The sequence below is a fragment of the Petaurus breviceps genome, unplaced genomic scaffold, assembly GCF_028583685.1.
Source record: "Petaurus breviceps papuanus isolate PSGF00001 unplaced genomic scaffold, PetGlider_PUasm1.0 91133, whole genome shotgun sequence".
Lineage (NCBI taxonomy): Eukaryota > Metazoa > Chordata > Mammalia > Diprotodontia > Petauridae > Petaurus > Petaurus breviceps.
In genome coordinates this window covers 40,192,286-40,205,845 of record NW_027187419.1, presented here as the reverse complement: position 1 = coordinate 40,205,845, position 13,560 = coordinate 40,192,286, and the positions used below count along the sequence as shown (strand labels likewise).

Below are 13,560 nucleotides of genomic sequence, written 5' to 3'. Positions count from 1 at the left end.
TGTGTGTGTGTGTGTGTGTGTGTGTGTGTGTGTGTGTGTGTGTGTGTTAAGCTTTAATAGCTTAAAACTGCATCAAGATTTTGGGATACCCTTACTAGCTGTGTGACCCTGGGCAAGTCACTGAACCCATCTTGCTTCTGTTTCCTCTTCTGTCAAATGATGTGAAGAAGGAAACAGCAAACCATTCTAGTGTCTTTGCCAAGAAAACCCCAAAATGGGTCACAGAGTTGGACATGACTAAAACAACTCAACTACAACAATGAACAATTATATAAGTCTATTAGGTAGATAAATATGTATATCTACACACCTATGTGCCTGGTACAGCTAGGGCATGTGTCACATTCTATCCCTATACCTGCCCAAGCCAGAGGGTATTATGTTTTGTTCTGTCAGTCAATGTTGTTTAGTTTAGAAACAAAATGGCTCCAATTGACTCTGCTTTGACATCAACTGTGAAGCTCATGTACTAGATAAATATAGCATATCTTCTAGTAACAGCAGGAGATATTCCTGGAAGAACCATTCACTGTAATAGGGCTGTGTTAAATTAATCATAGGTAGTCTTCTTAATGTGTACCCTGCCCGTTCATGGACTCTAGTGACATGCTTAATAATCATGTTTTATTAATTTGGGAATTTTATGGAACATACAGAAAGAATGCATAAATAATCCCTAGAGAGGATATTTCTGATGGCCTATCACTAACTACCTTTTAAGGAAAGTAAGAATTGGGGGGGAGGGGTTGGGGGAGGCAAAGGTGCTGGGGGGCAAAGGAATCGTTTTGTCATTAACTACCTGTTTGACCTCAGGATGAAATATAAAGTCATCTGTTTGGCATTTAAAGTTCTTAATAACCTGTCCCCTTTCCAGTCGTTTTATACTTTACTTCTTTTCCCCTCTAGGTCTTTGATCTTATTATCTATGGATAGATGATGGAAGTTTTGAGTCCCAAACTCAAGGTCAAATGAAAGAGAAGTACTTACTCTTAATAGAGAAAACCAAACTGCTCTAATGTCTGCACATAATTCCTTTATAAAAAAAGTTGCTCTCTTTTCATTAAGTTGGATGCCCTCTACTGTCAAACAAGTGGGGTTGGGGTGTTAATTTTTTCTCTTCTCAAGGTAGAGGTAATGGCCCCATACAAGGAGGGTGAGAAAAACTGATGAGTTATCGTGGTACAGACTGTCTAACCCCTCCTAGCAGTGATCCATGTATTATCAGTATCGCCACTTCTCCCCTCTTAACATTTCCCTTGCCCCTTGCAACAAAGTACCTCTTAAATAATTTCTCGTTATTATTTAACATGCAATAATTATTATGGTTTTGTGAGCTGTTATCTATTTACGTTGACTATTAATAAATTATTAGACCATATTGTGTGGGTTTTAATAACTCCATAGAAGGATAAGCATGGCCAGGAGGTGAAATTTCTAGCAATTATGAATTCATAGGTTGTTTTTTTTAAAGCTGATAGGAGGCATTTAGCTATTCACTTACAAGTAAATTAAATGTACAGACCTTTTACCCTTAGTTAGGATTCTTACATATAAAGAGAGTGAACACATGATGATATACAGTGCCCTTCCACAGGGATGAGTAGAGATGTCTATAGGCAAGGAGTGTGTGTGTGTCTGTGTGTCTGTGTGTGTATCTGTGTGTGTGTACATGAAGCAGATCCAGGGTGCACTAGGGAGGAGAGGGGCAGTGGACTGAATGTTTTATTTGCAGTTTGCTTAAGTAGCTTTCTTTCTATAAAGGCAAGATTTTTGGATGTCTCTTCCTTGTTAGAATAAATATGGTGTTTACAAATTTGTGACTTTAAAGAAAATTTGTAAATAAGGCTCTTGACTTGTAAGTCTAAGTGTCTTCCCCCACAGAGCACCAAGCACAGGTTGCACTCCTTGCCCAGCACATGGTTACTTTGCTGAGGCAAATGAGTGAGAAGTTATTTGCATGTCAGGTTTAAAGTGCCATCCTGGGAGATCCTTGATGAATTCTGCTCCAGGAGATTGTGTGGAGGAAGCACCAGACCTTAGCCACAAAGTGGAAATGGATTCAAATCATTTTCCTGTCAGATAGGATTTTAAAATCAATACAGAGCCTTCTTGAAACATTCTTGTTCTTTTCCTTCCTTGCTTGCTTTCTGTTATGGGTAATGATCAATTTCCTTCTCCAAGTGGCATTAGAAATCAAATCTTTACACTAGCATCCTTTGGCACATGCACATTTACCAGACCCCTCCCCCCCCAGAATATATATGTGCCTCCCTCTGGAAATTAGTGACTGTCACCCCAGTGATGGGAAGAGGGTAGACATATGCTTGTCTACCAATCTGAACTGCTTGATAGGATGGTGCTGTCTCAGTAACTAGGAATTTCACTGTAACACTTTCCAGAATAAAAGGAGCTTGCTACCAAGTGGTTCCATCTGGAACATCATGAAGCAAGCTTAGTTGCTAAAGTGCTGAAATGACCTTGTTACAAAACAACTTCTGATCCTGAAACACACATGGAGGGACCGGGAATCATAGGATTCCAAATTTTGAGATAGAAGCTCATGTAGTCCAACAGCCTTATGTTACAGATGAGGAAACTGATTTGCCTGAGGTCCTAAGGACTATGATTTGAAGCCAGGTCCCATGACTTTAAATCCAGCACTGTCTCAATGAGGTTCCAATGCATGACTCTTATCTTCATGTCGTTATATTCCCCATTCAAGGCTAAAATTCCTTAGCAATCATGATAAGGAATGATAGGGTTGGGGCTGGCATGGAGAGACAAGGATAAGGGAAGGAGAAAGAGTTTGAAACTTAGAGATGTCTTGAAAAAAACATTTATGAGGGAAGACATCATGAAGAAATAAGGAAAAGGTCTCTGACAACAGTTCTGGAAAGCTGAAGAGAAATACCAAATGTCCTCTTGAATCCATACTCTAGGTCAGGCAATGTTGTGACAGACACAAGCAGGGAATTGGGGAGAGCAGCTGATTTCAAAGATTGAATGCAGGAGTCAACTGTCTAGCAGGCCTTGAGTGGTAGGTTCAAATATGGCAAGGGTGGGCAGAGGAGATGTCTTTGGAGGAACTAAATGGCCTTCATTCATGAACTTTCTGAGCTGTTCCTGTTACCACAGTAACACGTCAAGAGTTTTTTCAGGATCTGAGAGGAAAAAAAAAAAAAGAAAACCCATTCTTATAGAACTAAAGGCAAATTAGGTCACTGTTACGAGTTATTAATTTTAATGCATTAAGAAAAATGGGGGGGAGTGAAATTTTTTTAAGAGCAAATGGGAAACAGCAAAAAGTACAACAATAATTATGCTGAAAGTAAGTGAAGTGTTCCATAAAAATAAAAGGAATGAACAAATTACCCACTTTCACCCCCCAAATCTCCCCCCTGCCACCATGTATTTGATGTTAGAGAGGGTGGGGGAGGGGCCGCCACTTTTCATTCCCTCATTTCATGTCTTTGTTCAGGTCACATGTTGTTACTTAAAACCAAATGGAAATTCAGGACTGAAAAGAAAGCATCAAGGGGCATTTTCCAAGGTTGAGTTATGGTTAGTAGGAAATTGCTCTCAGGCAAATGTGCAGTTTGATGAGAGTAAAGAGAAAGCCATGAATAGATTCTAGAGGAACTTTGCTAACCCAGGGGGATCCCAATGGCAGGTTTATTCTTTGTTTCCAAGGCATGGGTGACTCACTCCTCCCCTGCTGGAGGTCTGGGTCTCTGCAAATAAAGTGGGCTGAGCTGGCTTTCCTGGGAGGAGTGGTTGTGTACTGTTTGTTTTGTTTGTCTTGGAAGTGTTTGAAGAAGTCAGAAAATTCTGAATCTGGATGACTTTATCAGTAAAATCTCTCTCTCTGTCTCTCTGTCTCTCTCTCTCTCTGTCTCTCTCTCTCTCTCTCTCTCTCTCTCTGTCTCTCTCTCTCTGTCTCTCTCTGTCTCTCTGTCTCTCTCTCTGTCTATATATATATATATATATGTATATATATATATATATTCTCTCTCTCTCTCTTTCTCCCTTCCCTCCCTCCTCTCCCTCTCTCCGTTCCCCTGGATTTAGATTTTTTTAAACCAATTCTTTTATTCTGATAAACTCAGACTTTAAAAAAGGAGGTTGCTAAGACTCCATCACGAAGGCAATTTCCCAGTATCATGGCCCAGCAGGGAGAAGGAAGATCCATTATCTACTGGTCCTGTCTTCTGGGAGGTTAAACTTTTAGTTTTCTTCTAAAACCAATGCCAATCTTGGCCCTAGCTATGCTGAAGTGTGACTATTCTTCAGGGTCTTTCCACATGCTTCTTTAAAATGGGTCCCATAAGACTTCACAAAGGGCTGACAGGTCTCATTTGAAAATATCTGTAAAGCATCAGTAACTCCTCAGCTGAAAATGCTGAGAGACAGTTTTCGTTTTGTTCCAAGTTTTTGTCTCTGGGATTTCTCTTTGCTTTTTCCCACCCCCTCTCATTTGCCCTAGTGGGTGGTTCTGCCTTTCAGTCATTGAATAGCCCTCATCTCAGCTGTATTTAGAATATTTTGGATACTGGAAGGAAAAGAAAAATCATTCAAAAGATAATTCACCTGGCCAGCTGAAAGCTCCATTCTAATTGATTCCATCTTCCAGGATCCAAGTAACCTATAATCTGAGCTTGGTTGTCAATAGTTGGCCTACCTCATCCTTCAGCTTTTAACATGCAGATAGGCTGCAGAAGACAGCAACCACAGCCCATGATGGAAAGGGGGGCTCAGCCCGAGGTAGGTAATAATCTATTTTTCATTTTCTCCTTTACTGCCTTGCTCCCCTCACCCTGACAAAAATGGCCAGGGTTGGGGGGTTGAAATCTATAGCAATTTAGAAAAAACTTCTGACTCAGTCATCACTCTCTGGTTTCCTTTTTTCTTTTCACCCTTTTCTGCATTCAGAAGCCACCCAAGTATCGGCATGTTTCCCTGCTGCCTGGATGTGCATAGCATCCAAACTACAGGACAGCTTGGTGGGAGAGGAAAATACCACAGAGGGTTTTGCAGCTCAGCTCAGGTACAGGCCAGATAGTTTTCATTGCCCTCAAAGGAATGGGTTCTGGCAGCAATGTTATGAGGGCAAGTGTCTGCACCAACAAAGCAAGAGGGAAAGATTAGGAATTCTCTTAAAGGAGGGAATCAGGGCATTTGGAGACATGAATTAAGGCTGGATGGTGGAGCTCAAGTTGTGTTTTCACTTGATGGAGACATAGCTTGTGAGGGTAAATAAACAGTCCCTCCATTTTGCATATTATGACTTTGATCCCAGAGGTACCTTGGGAGATAGAGAGCAGAGCTGGGAATAGGGGTAGACAAAGAAGGCAGCTGCCTAGGGTCAGAAATGAAGGAGAAGCACAATGAGGAACATTTGTCAATGTTGCTTTTCCTAAATGTACATATTATTAATGCAATAATTCCCAGTGGCCCACAGGTATTTATTTTGTCATACATTACTATGAAGACCCAAATCCTCTGGTGGACATAGGAGGACACCAGGAGGGAAAGCTGCCATTTTTAGACCTAAGGGGATAGAGTTTTTGCATCTCATCAAGAACACAGAGACCTTGATCTCGGTCTGAGAGGAGCATCAGGGTGTCCCAGAGCTTCACAGTGGCTCTGAAAGACATAGGCACACTGGTCTCCAAGAGTCCACCAACTGAAAGGTTTTCCCTGCTGTTAAATCGTTCAGTCAGGCAATAAGCATTGAAATGCCTGCCTTGTGTCGGGTGCCATTCCGAGGATTCAAAGACAAAGTGAAACAGTCTTTGCCCTCAAGTAGCTTATATTCTATCGAATAAGACAATGTGTGTATGTGAAGTTTTATACAAGATCCCACAGTCCTGTGCTGTGTGCCCCAAAGTGGTAGGTAGAAAACATTGATTTACAGATGAAAAATGTAAGTAGAGTAGTAGAACAACATTTAGGTCAATTCAACAAACATTTGTTAATTTATTAAGCACCTACTCCATACCAGTTATTATTCTTGGTTTCAGATATGCAAAGTGAAAAATGAAATCTTACCTGCCTTCAAGAGATTTACATTTTACTGGCATCTAACATGTCATACAGGCAAGAAACAAGAATTTGGAGAGTCCTGGATCCTTGACCAAGCCATGGGAAATGCCCCTTCGGTCTAGCAAGATTTGAAAAATAAAAAACAAATAAAAATCTTGCTTAAAGCATAGTATTCCTGAATTTCAAATGGACTCAAATGAACAACAACAAAAATAAATGGCCTCCTAGCGCATGCTTATTGCAAACCCAAGGCTTTCTGTTCTCCATCAATCTAGACAGAGTGGTTCTCTGACGGTCACAGATCAAATGCAGGCTGGATAGTTTGAGAGCTGAACTAGACCTCTGAGGTTCAACGTGCCAGGATGGAGAGGGGGAAGAAAGGCTTATTTCTAGCAGGCACTGGAACAGATGCAAAGCCACCAATGTCCTGGGGCCCTGAAAGAGAGATAGGGAGTACTTGTGACACCAAGGGAGAGTGAAAGAAATGAGAGGATGAAGCCAGAGAGACAACTTTAATCTCTCACATTAACTGAATCACTGGCAGGGGCTTGGGTACATTGGTGGCAACTGGGGCCCAGTCGCAAATGAAGCTGGATGCTTGGCAGTCACTGTCAGCAGGAAGACATCATGCCAGGGAGGAGAGGGCAGGGCTGGGCAGGCTCCCAGTTGCAGACATCTGCTCCCCAGCTCAGTCTTCTCCCTGAGCCTAGCTCATCTCTTTCAGTCCCTTTATTTTAATTCCCAAATCCCACCAATCTACTATAATCGGTTTCCTATAATTTCATCTGTGGGTAATTTACCCACCCTGTTCTTTTGTTCCCAACCTCCAATTCTCAAGCTGCCTCACTCACACTCACCCCCACCACCAGTAGAAGCCTATATCCTCAAGGAAATCAGAGACCTATCTATAGAGAGCTCAGGCTTGTCAACAGGCATTCCTAGACTACTCTCACCCAGGCAGGACACATGCCCTTGAAACCCAGAAAGCACCAGCAACAGGAAAGGAAGGGTAGAACTTTGCAGTGACTGGCATGTGATAATGGGATCTGTCAGGTGAGACCTGCCAAAAAGAAGTACTTCTATGAGCTTTCCAGACCTAGACTACAGTTTTATATTGTTGTTCCTACATAATAATCTCTTTTTCTGCTATACAGAAGGAAGGAGGAAAGAGAATGCATTTTAGTAGAACAGAGGTTCTCAAGTTTTTCTAACAAAATGTCCCTGTGGTTTAATGAATAAGACAGACATTAAAAAAATTAATGAATAAGACAGACATTAAAATCCTGCCTCACACACATCCCATCTGCATGACTTTACATGCATATGTATATATGTGTCATGGGGTTGTTGAGAAATTAGACCGGGTAGATGGCAGGGTGAATAATACTGGCCCTTGAGTCAAGAAGACTTGAGTTCAAATCCTACCTTAGTCACTTACTAGTTCTGTGACCTTGAGTAAATCATCAGAGTTCTCCATCTCAGTTTTCACATCTGTAAAATGGAGGTAATAATATAATAATAACTGAAGCGCTATTGTGAGGATTAAATGAGACAACAAAGAAGTCTTCAGAGCTTAAAAGGTTATATAAATGATAGCTATCATGATGAGGAGGAGATGACATGGGCAAACTGCTTTTGTTTCTTTAATTTTTCTTTCAATTCACCAAAATCTGCCTTTTCTCTCTCCTACCCTTGTAATAAATACATATAGACAAGCAAAAAAAAAATTGGTCATGTCTTTGTCCAAAAAAGTACGTATGTCTTTACTCTGAGCCCATCACTTTTATTGTCAGGAGGTGGGTGGCATGTTTCATCATGAGTCCTCTGGAGCCATGATTGATCCCTGCATTGATCAGAGTCCTGATGTCTTTCAAAGTTGTTTATTTGCACAATGTTATTGTTATTGTGTAAATTGTCCTCCTGGTTCTACTCACCTCACTGCATTAGTTCATACATCTTTCCAGGTGTCTCTGAGACAACATATCTCCTTCATCATTTTGGCAGCATGTTTTGTAAAATTTAAAGTAAAAGTACTTCATAAGTATTTGCTGATTAATTAAAACTAGGAGAGAGTCTGAGAAGGTTACAGGAAGGGGGGGCTGCAATGCACCCAAATGTGAAATGCTCCTCACCCCAGCTCTCTCCTTATCCAAGTTATTGCTTGGTTGGCTTTCGCTATCAGCAGCAGCAGCTGAAGACCACCCTGACCTTCTCCTGCAGGATTTCCAGGGCTCTTCTCACTTTTTTTGTGCATGTACAGGTGTTTTTGCCCATAAACACAATGGATGTCCATGCTCTTCAGGAGAGAGGACTATGTTGAGTTTTTCTTCATATCATCAAAGAAAGACTAATAGGAAGGGGAGGGGAAAAGAGATGTTGAAGTCACCAGGGCAGTGATGAGTGCACAGTGGCAGCCCAATCAATCAGAAAGAGTACAGAGAACTCAGCAGGGAAGCAGTGGCTTGGCTTGAGAAAGGGGTGGGAGGAAGAGCATTTTACATCTGGGAGTACAGCAGCCGCATTCTCATAACTCTTTCAGAGTTTCCCTCAGTTTCAATTGATTAATCAACAAATAGTTATGAATCACCTACAATGTGCAGATAAAAGGTTCCAGGTACCAGAGGAAGATAAAATGTTTAGATTAGATATACTGCCTGCCACTTTGGAGTTTATAATCTATTAGGGGATGGCACCAAAATGGATAGGTAAATACCCCAAAAGTATCTGAGAGGAATGCAAAGGAAAGTATTGTACAAGGTTACAAGGTCTGACATAGAGGAAGGCTGGAGCCAGCTGACACTGACTCATTTTGGAAGAACAGGTTGCTAAAGATTTACCAGCACATCCCTGGATCTAGGCGAGGTGAAGGTCATTCTCTGCTTTGGCTCTGTCTTACTGGAAGGAAATAACAAAGTAAGGAGTATTTCAGGCAAGTCTTCTCACTTATAGTAGAAATCAAACTTGTCCCTCAGTGCAAATTGATTAATACCATAATCCTACTAAACAACTGGTGCCTGGGATTTTTAGCAGCTGCGGAGGGCCCTCTGTATTTCAGATAACCCTAGTCTTCCACTGAATAATCACCAGGGACCCAAGCAGAGGCATTGCCTGGGTAGAAAAAAAAAGAAAAAAAAAAGCTGAGACTTCACAGCCTTGAATGGGTTGCTCCCATTGGAGTATCCAAATTCAGCTCCCATTGACTTGGCTCTATTGTGAGAAGAGAGTGCTTGCATTAAAGAGATTTAACTCTGCCTTTTGTTCATCAGCTCAATGAATTTCAGCTGTTATAGTGACTGTGCATCTCTTTGTCTAACCACCAGGTCTCTGGAGAGTTAGAGATGCATCTTATAGTGATAAATAAATGGAAGAAAAGAGTGCATTATTGGTATAGTCAGCAATGAAGAGAGGGTGAGGAAGGAGGGGAAGTGAGAAAGGGAAACAGGTGAGCTGGAGTTGGTGAGAGCCTAATTCTGGAGAAGTAGCCAAATAGTGGAGAGTGTCTTTCTACCATAAAGCCCTACACCAGCAATAAACCAACTTGGCTATGAATCAAATGGAAATAGAATCTGCTCTTTTTAACCTCCTGTCAGTGGTGAGACTCTGACTAGGCCAGAGGATTTATCAATATCCTGACCCACTGGCATTGTCATAGAACCTGTCAACGTGGTACCCAGAGGAGCCTGCCAAAAGATCCAGGCAATGAAGCTCTTCTCCCATCCTAATGCCTCCACTTTTCTCACCACATACTCTCCTCAACCCTTTATAATCTGCCTTCCATCCCCATGAGTCTAGCAAAACTGCTTTTTGGAAATTTACCAGTGACCTCTTAATTAACCAATCTAGCTGCCTGTTTCAGTTGTCCCCTTCCTTGATCTTTGTGCAAAATCTGACACTGCTGATTGCTTCTGCCTACTCTGTCCTTTTTTCTCTTCACCTTCCAAGACCGCCCGTTTTCTCAGTTCACCTCTTATTTCTGTAAGTACTTCTGTGTCTCCTTTGTTGCCTCCTTGGCCTTTTCTTGACTATTTAAAATGGGTACTCCCCAAAGTTCTGTTCTCAGCCCTCTTCTCTCCTCTCTATCTTCATTTTCACCCTTAGCGATCTTACTCATTCCTAGAGCTTTAATTGTTCTGTTTGTGTTCAGCCATTTCAGTTGTGTCCAACTCTTCATGACTCCATTTTGGGGTTTTCTTAGTGGAGATACTGCAGTGGTTTGCCATTTCCTTCTCCAGTTCATTTTACAGATAAGGAACAGGTTTAAATGATTTCCCCAGGATCACAGAGCTAGTAAGTGTTGGAAGCCTGGATTTAAACTCAGGAAGATGAGTCTTCCTAATTCCAAGCCCAGTGCTCTACCCACTTGGCCACCTAGCTGCCCTGTTTTAACTATTATCTCTATACTAATAGCTCCTGCATCCATGCCTCCAGTCCTGAGCTCCAGGCTCAAAGCTTCAGTTCCCTGTAGGACATCCCTCTACCTATGTATCGTACCAGGACTTCAAATTCAACTGGTCCAAAACCAGACTTCTTATCTTTCCCCAGAAATGTGCTCTTCATTTTCACTTAATTTTTTTCTATCAATGCTATCTGTTCTTCCAAGTTCAAAACTTTAGCCTTACCTTGGACTCTTCCCCTTGCTTTGTTTTCCATCAAATGGAAAGACTGTCCATTTTTCCTCTACCTAAAGACTGTCAATTCTTTCTCTACAACTTGTCTTTCATCCATCCCCTCTTTCCTACTCCCACTTTCACCATCCCACATATGTCCTCATTGCCATATGCCTGGATTATTGCAACAGCCTCCTAATGAGTCTTCCCATCTCTACTACAGCTTTCCCTCAAACCATGCTTAACCCCACTGCCAGACTTGTCTTCCTTATGTATTGATCATGTAATATCACTTTTCTACTTAAAATCCTTTTAATGGCTCCCTGTTGCCTAATAAGGAAAAAGAAACTCCTTTAAATGGCATTCAAAATCCTCTGCAAATCCGATGCCTTTCTACCTTTCCAGCCTTATCTCATATTATGCCATAAATGATGTTCTAGGCAAACTGTATTACTTACTGTGTCCTTCACCTACCCCCATACTTTCAGGCCCCTGTGCCTTTGCTCAGGATGGTCCTTCTGCTTGGAATACACTCTCTATCCCTATTCTGCCTGTTAAATCCTTGCCCATCTTTTAAAACCTAGCTTAAATGTCATCCTCTACAAAAAATCTTCCCTAAATCATAAAATTATTTGATTATAGAATCTTAGATCTTCAGTTGAAAGGGAGCTTCATTTGTAATACAAAAAAAACCAATTTGGCATTTCTTAGAAAAATGTTTTAAATTATGAACTAGAAAATCATCAACAAACATGAATATTTACATATTCAAAGAAAGCTAGAAAATAGGAATTTTATATGAAGCTATGAATCTATTGCAGATAAATTTTCTTTTAAAATATATTAAATTTAGCACAGTAAAAAAAAAAAAAGATGGAAGGGAGGTCACCTACTCCAATCCTCTGCTTGTACTAGTAAGGAAACTGAGGCCCAGAAAAGTTAAGAAATTTGTCCAAGGTCATACAGATAGTAAATAACATAGCTAAGAACCCAGGTCCTCTACCTGTGTAGTCAATGTTCTTTCTATCATACAATCCATTTACTATTGACCTTTCCCTACTTTGGATCTCATATAACACTTTCCTTGCCTCTTTCTGGCATATTTGTCATTTTTTTTACCTATAAGATTCCTAGAGTGTTATTTGTATTTATATAGTGTTCCCCTACTAGATTATAAACTTCATGAGGGAAGGGATTGTTTCCCCCCTTCACTTCCTAGCACAGAGGCAGCAAGCTAGATAGCGCAGTGGATAGAGTTTGGGGTCTAGACCTCAATTCAAATCTGCTTTCACACAGTACCTATCTGTACTTGGACAAGTCACTTAACTTCTAACTGCCTCAGATTCTCTATCTATAAAGTGAGGACTATAATAGTACCTATCTTCCAGGGATTTTATGAGAATAAAATGTAATTATATTTGAAAAACGTTTGCAAATTTTTAAAACACTATATAAATGCTATCTGTTAGTATTAACACAATATTCTTCACACAATAGACACTTTACAAATGGTTGACAAATTGTTAAACTGAACTATTAATATTCTGTGTACATAGGTCCAAGGTTCTCCATCCATGGCAAGGATACTGCTAACGAGCTATTTCTCCCAAAAGCACAATCACCTCTGTGTTATTCACAAGGATCGCTCTTATATCAAAAGTGCTTTACAGTTTACAGAGCACTTTCTTCACAATGACCTTGTACTGGGAGCAGGACTGAGGTGCTGTTAATTCTAAACATAGATATTATCTTACTAGTACTTTTTTTTTCATTTGGATTTGAAGTACATTTTTGACCTTCCATTTAAGTACAAGTCTATTTAATCATATGGGAATTCACAGAGGATAAGATGGATAATAGACATGAAAATCCTTCTGTTCTCAACTGAGAGGATCAGGACAAAATGGTTAAATAACTGAACTGGAGTTTTCAAGACAGGATGGAAATCAAGTGCTAAAATTATGCCTCCTTCAGCATCATAGAATGTTAGAGCTATGAGAGACCTCAGAGTTCATCTAGGATAATTCCGTTATTTGACAGAGTAAAAAAAAAATGAAGCCCAGAGAAACAAATTAACTGACCCAAACTCTCACAGCTAGTGGGTGCTATGGGGAAGTTTAGGGAATTCAGATTTATTTGATTGCAATATTTTTTTCCACTAAGATTTTATAGGGGGTCCTAAATGTCTTAGTGTGGTTTCAAGCTATCAGAGCTTTATTTTGATGCAGAATTCATATAGTCCAAGGGGCAGCTAGATGGTGCAGTGAATAGAGCACTGAGTTTAGAATCAGGAATCTTCCTAAGTTCAAATCTGGCCTCAGACACCTGGGCAAGTCATTTAACTCTGCCTCAGTTCCTCATCTGTAAAATGAACTGGAGAATGAAACGGCAAGCCACTGCTGTATCTTTGCTAAGAAAACTCCAAATGAGGCCATGAGTAGCCAGACACGACTGAAACAACTGAACATGAACGTCATCTAGTCTAGCCTTTCATTTTTCACAGGTGAGGAAAGTGAGGCCCAGAGAGCTGAAGTGACTTGGCCAAGATCCCAGGTAGTTAATAGCTGGTATGGATTTCATCATCTTGTGCTGCCCTTGGGCCTTGTATTGTAATACTGCTTTCCTTATGTCACTCCCCTACTTTACCCCCTTCAATAGCACCCCATTGCCTATCCCATAAATTCTCAAGTCCTTTGTACACTAGCCTTAACCCAGCTCTCCCAGCTTATAATCCACTTTTCTCCTATACTAACTTCCACTCCATCAGAGAATGCTATTCACTGACTTCCCAAATATGTTATGTGTGTTTGCCTGGACCTCTCTAAAGAGACTCCCTTTCCTCTCACGGTTCTGCCATTCCAAACACTGCAGAGTAGGTCACCAGTCCTCCTTGCCCTCTCTCTGACTTTCA

At 40.8% G+C, this 13,560-nt stretch overlaps 1 protein-coding gene and 1 long non-coding RNA gene across 2 annotated transcripts in view; both read left to right on the top strand.

Moving 5' to 3' along the window:
• KIRREL3 (kirre like nephrin family adhesion molecule 3) overlaps window positions 1-13,560 on the top strand; it is a 781,784-nt gene that overhangs the window by 97,379 nt on the left and 670,845 nt on the right. The window lies entirely within an intron of this gene.
• LOC138154982 (uncharacterized) lies at window positions 4,147-7,769 on the top strand. Its single transcript, XR_011166727.1, has 2 exons — window positions 4,147-4,761; window positions 6,021-7,769. It is a non-coding gene; the product is annotated as an uncharacterized lncRNA (long non-coding RNA).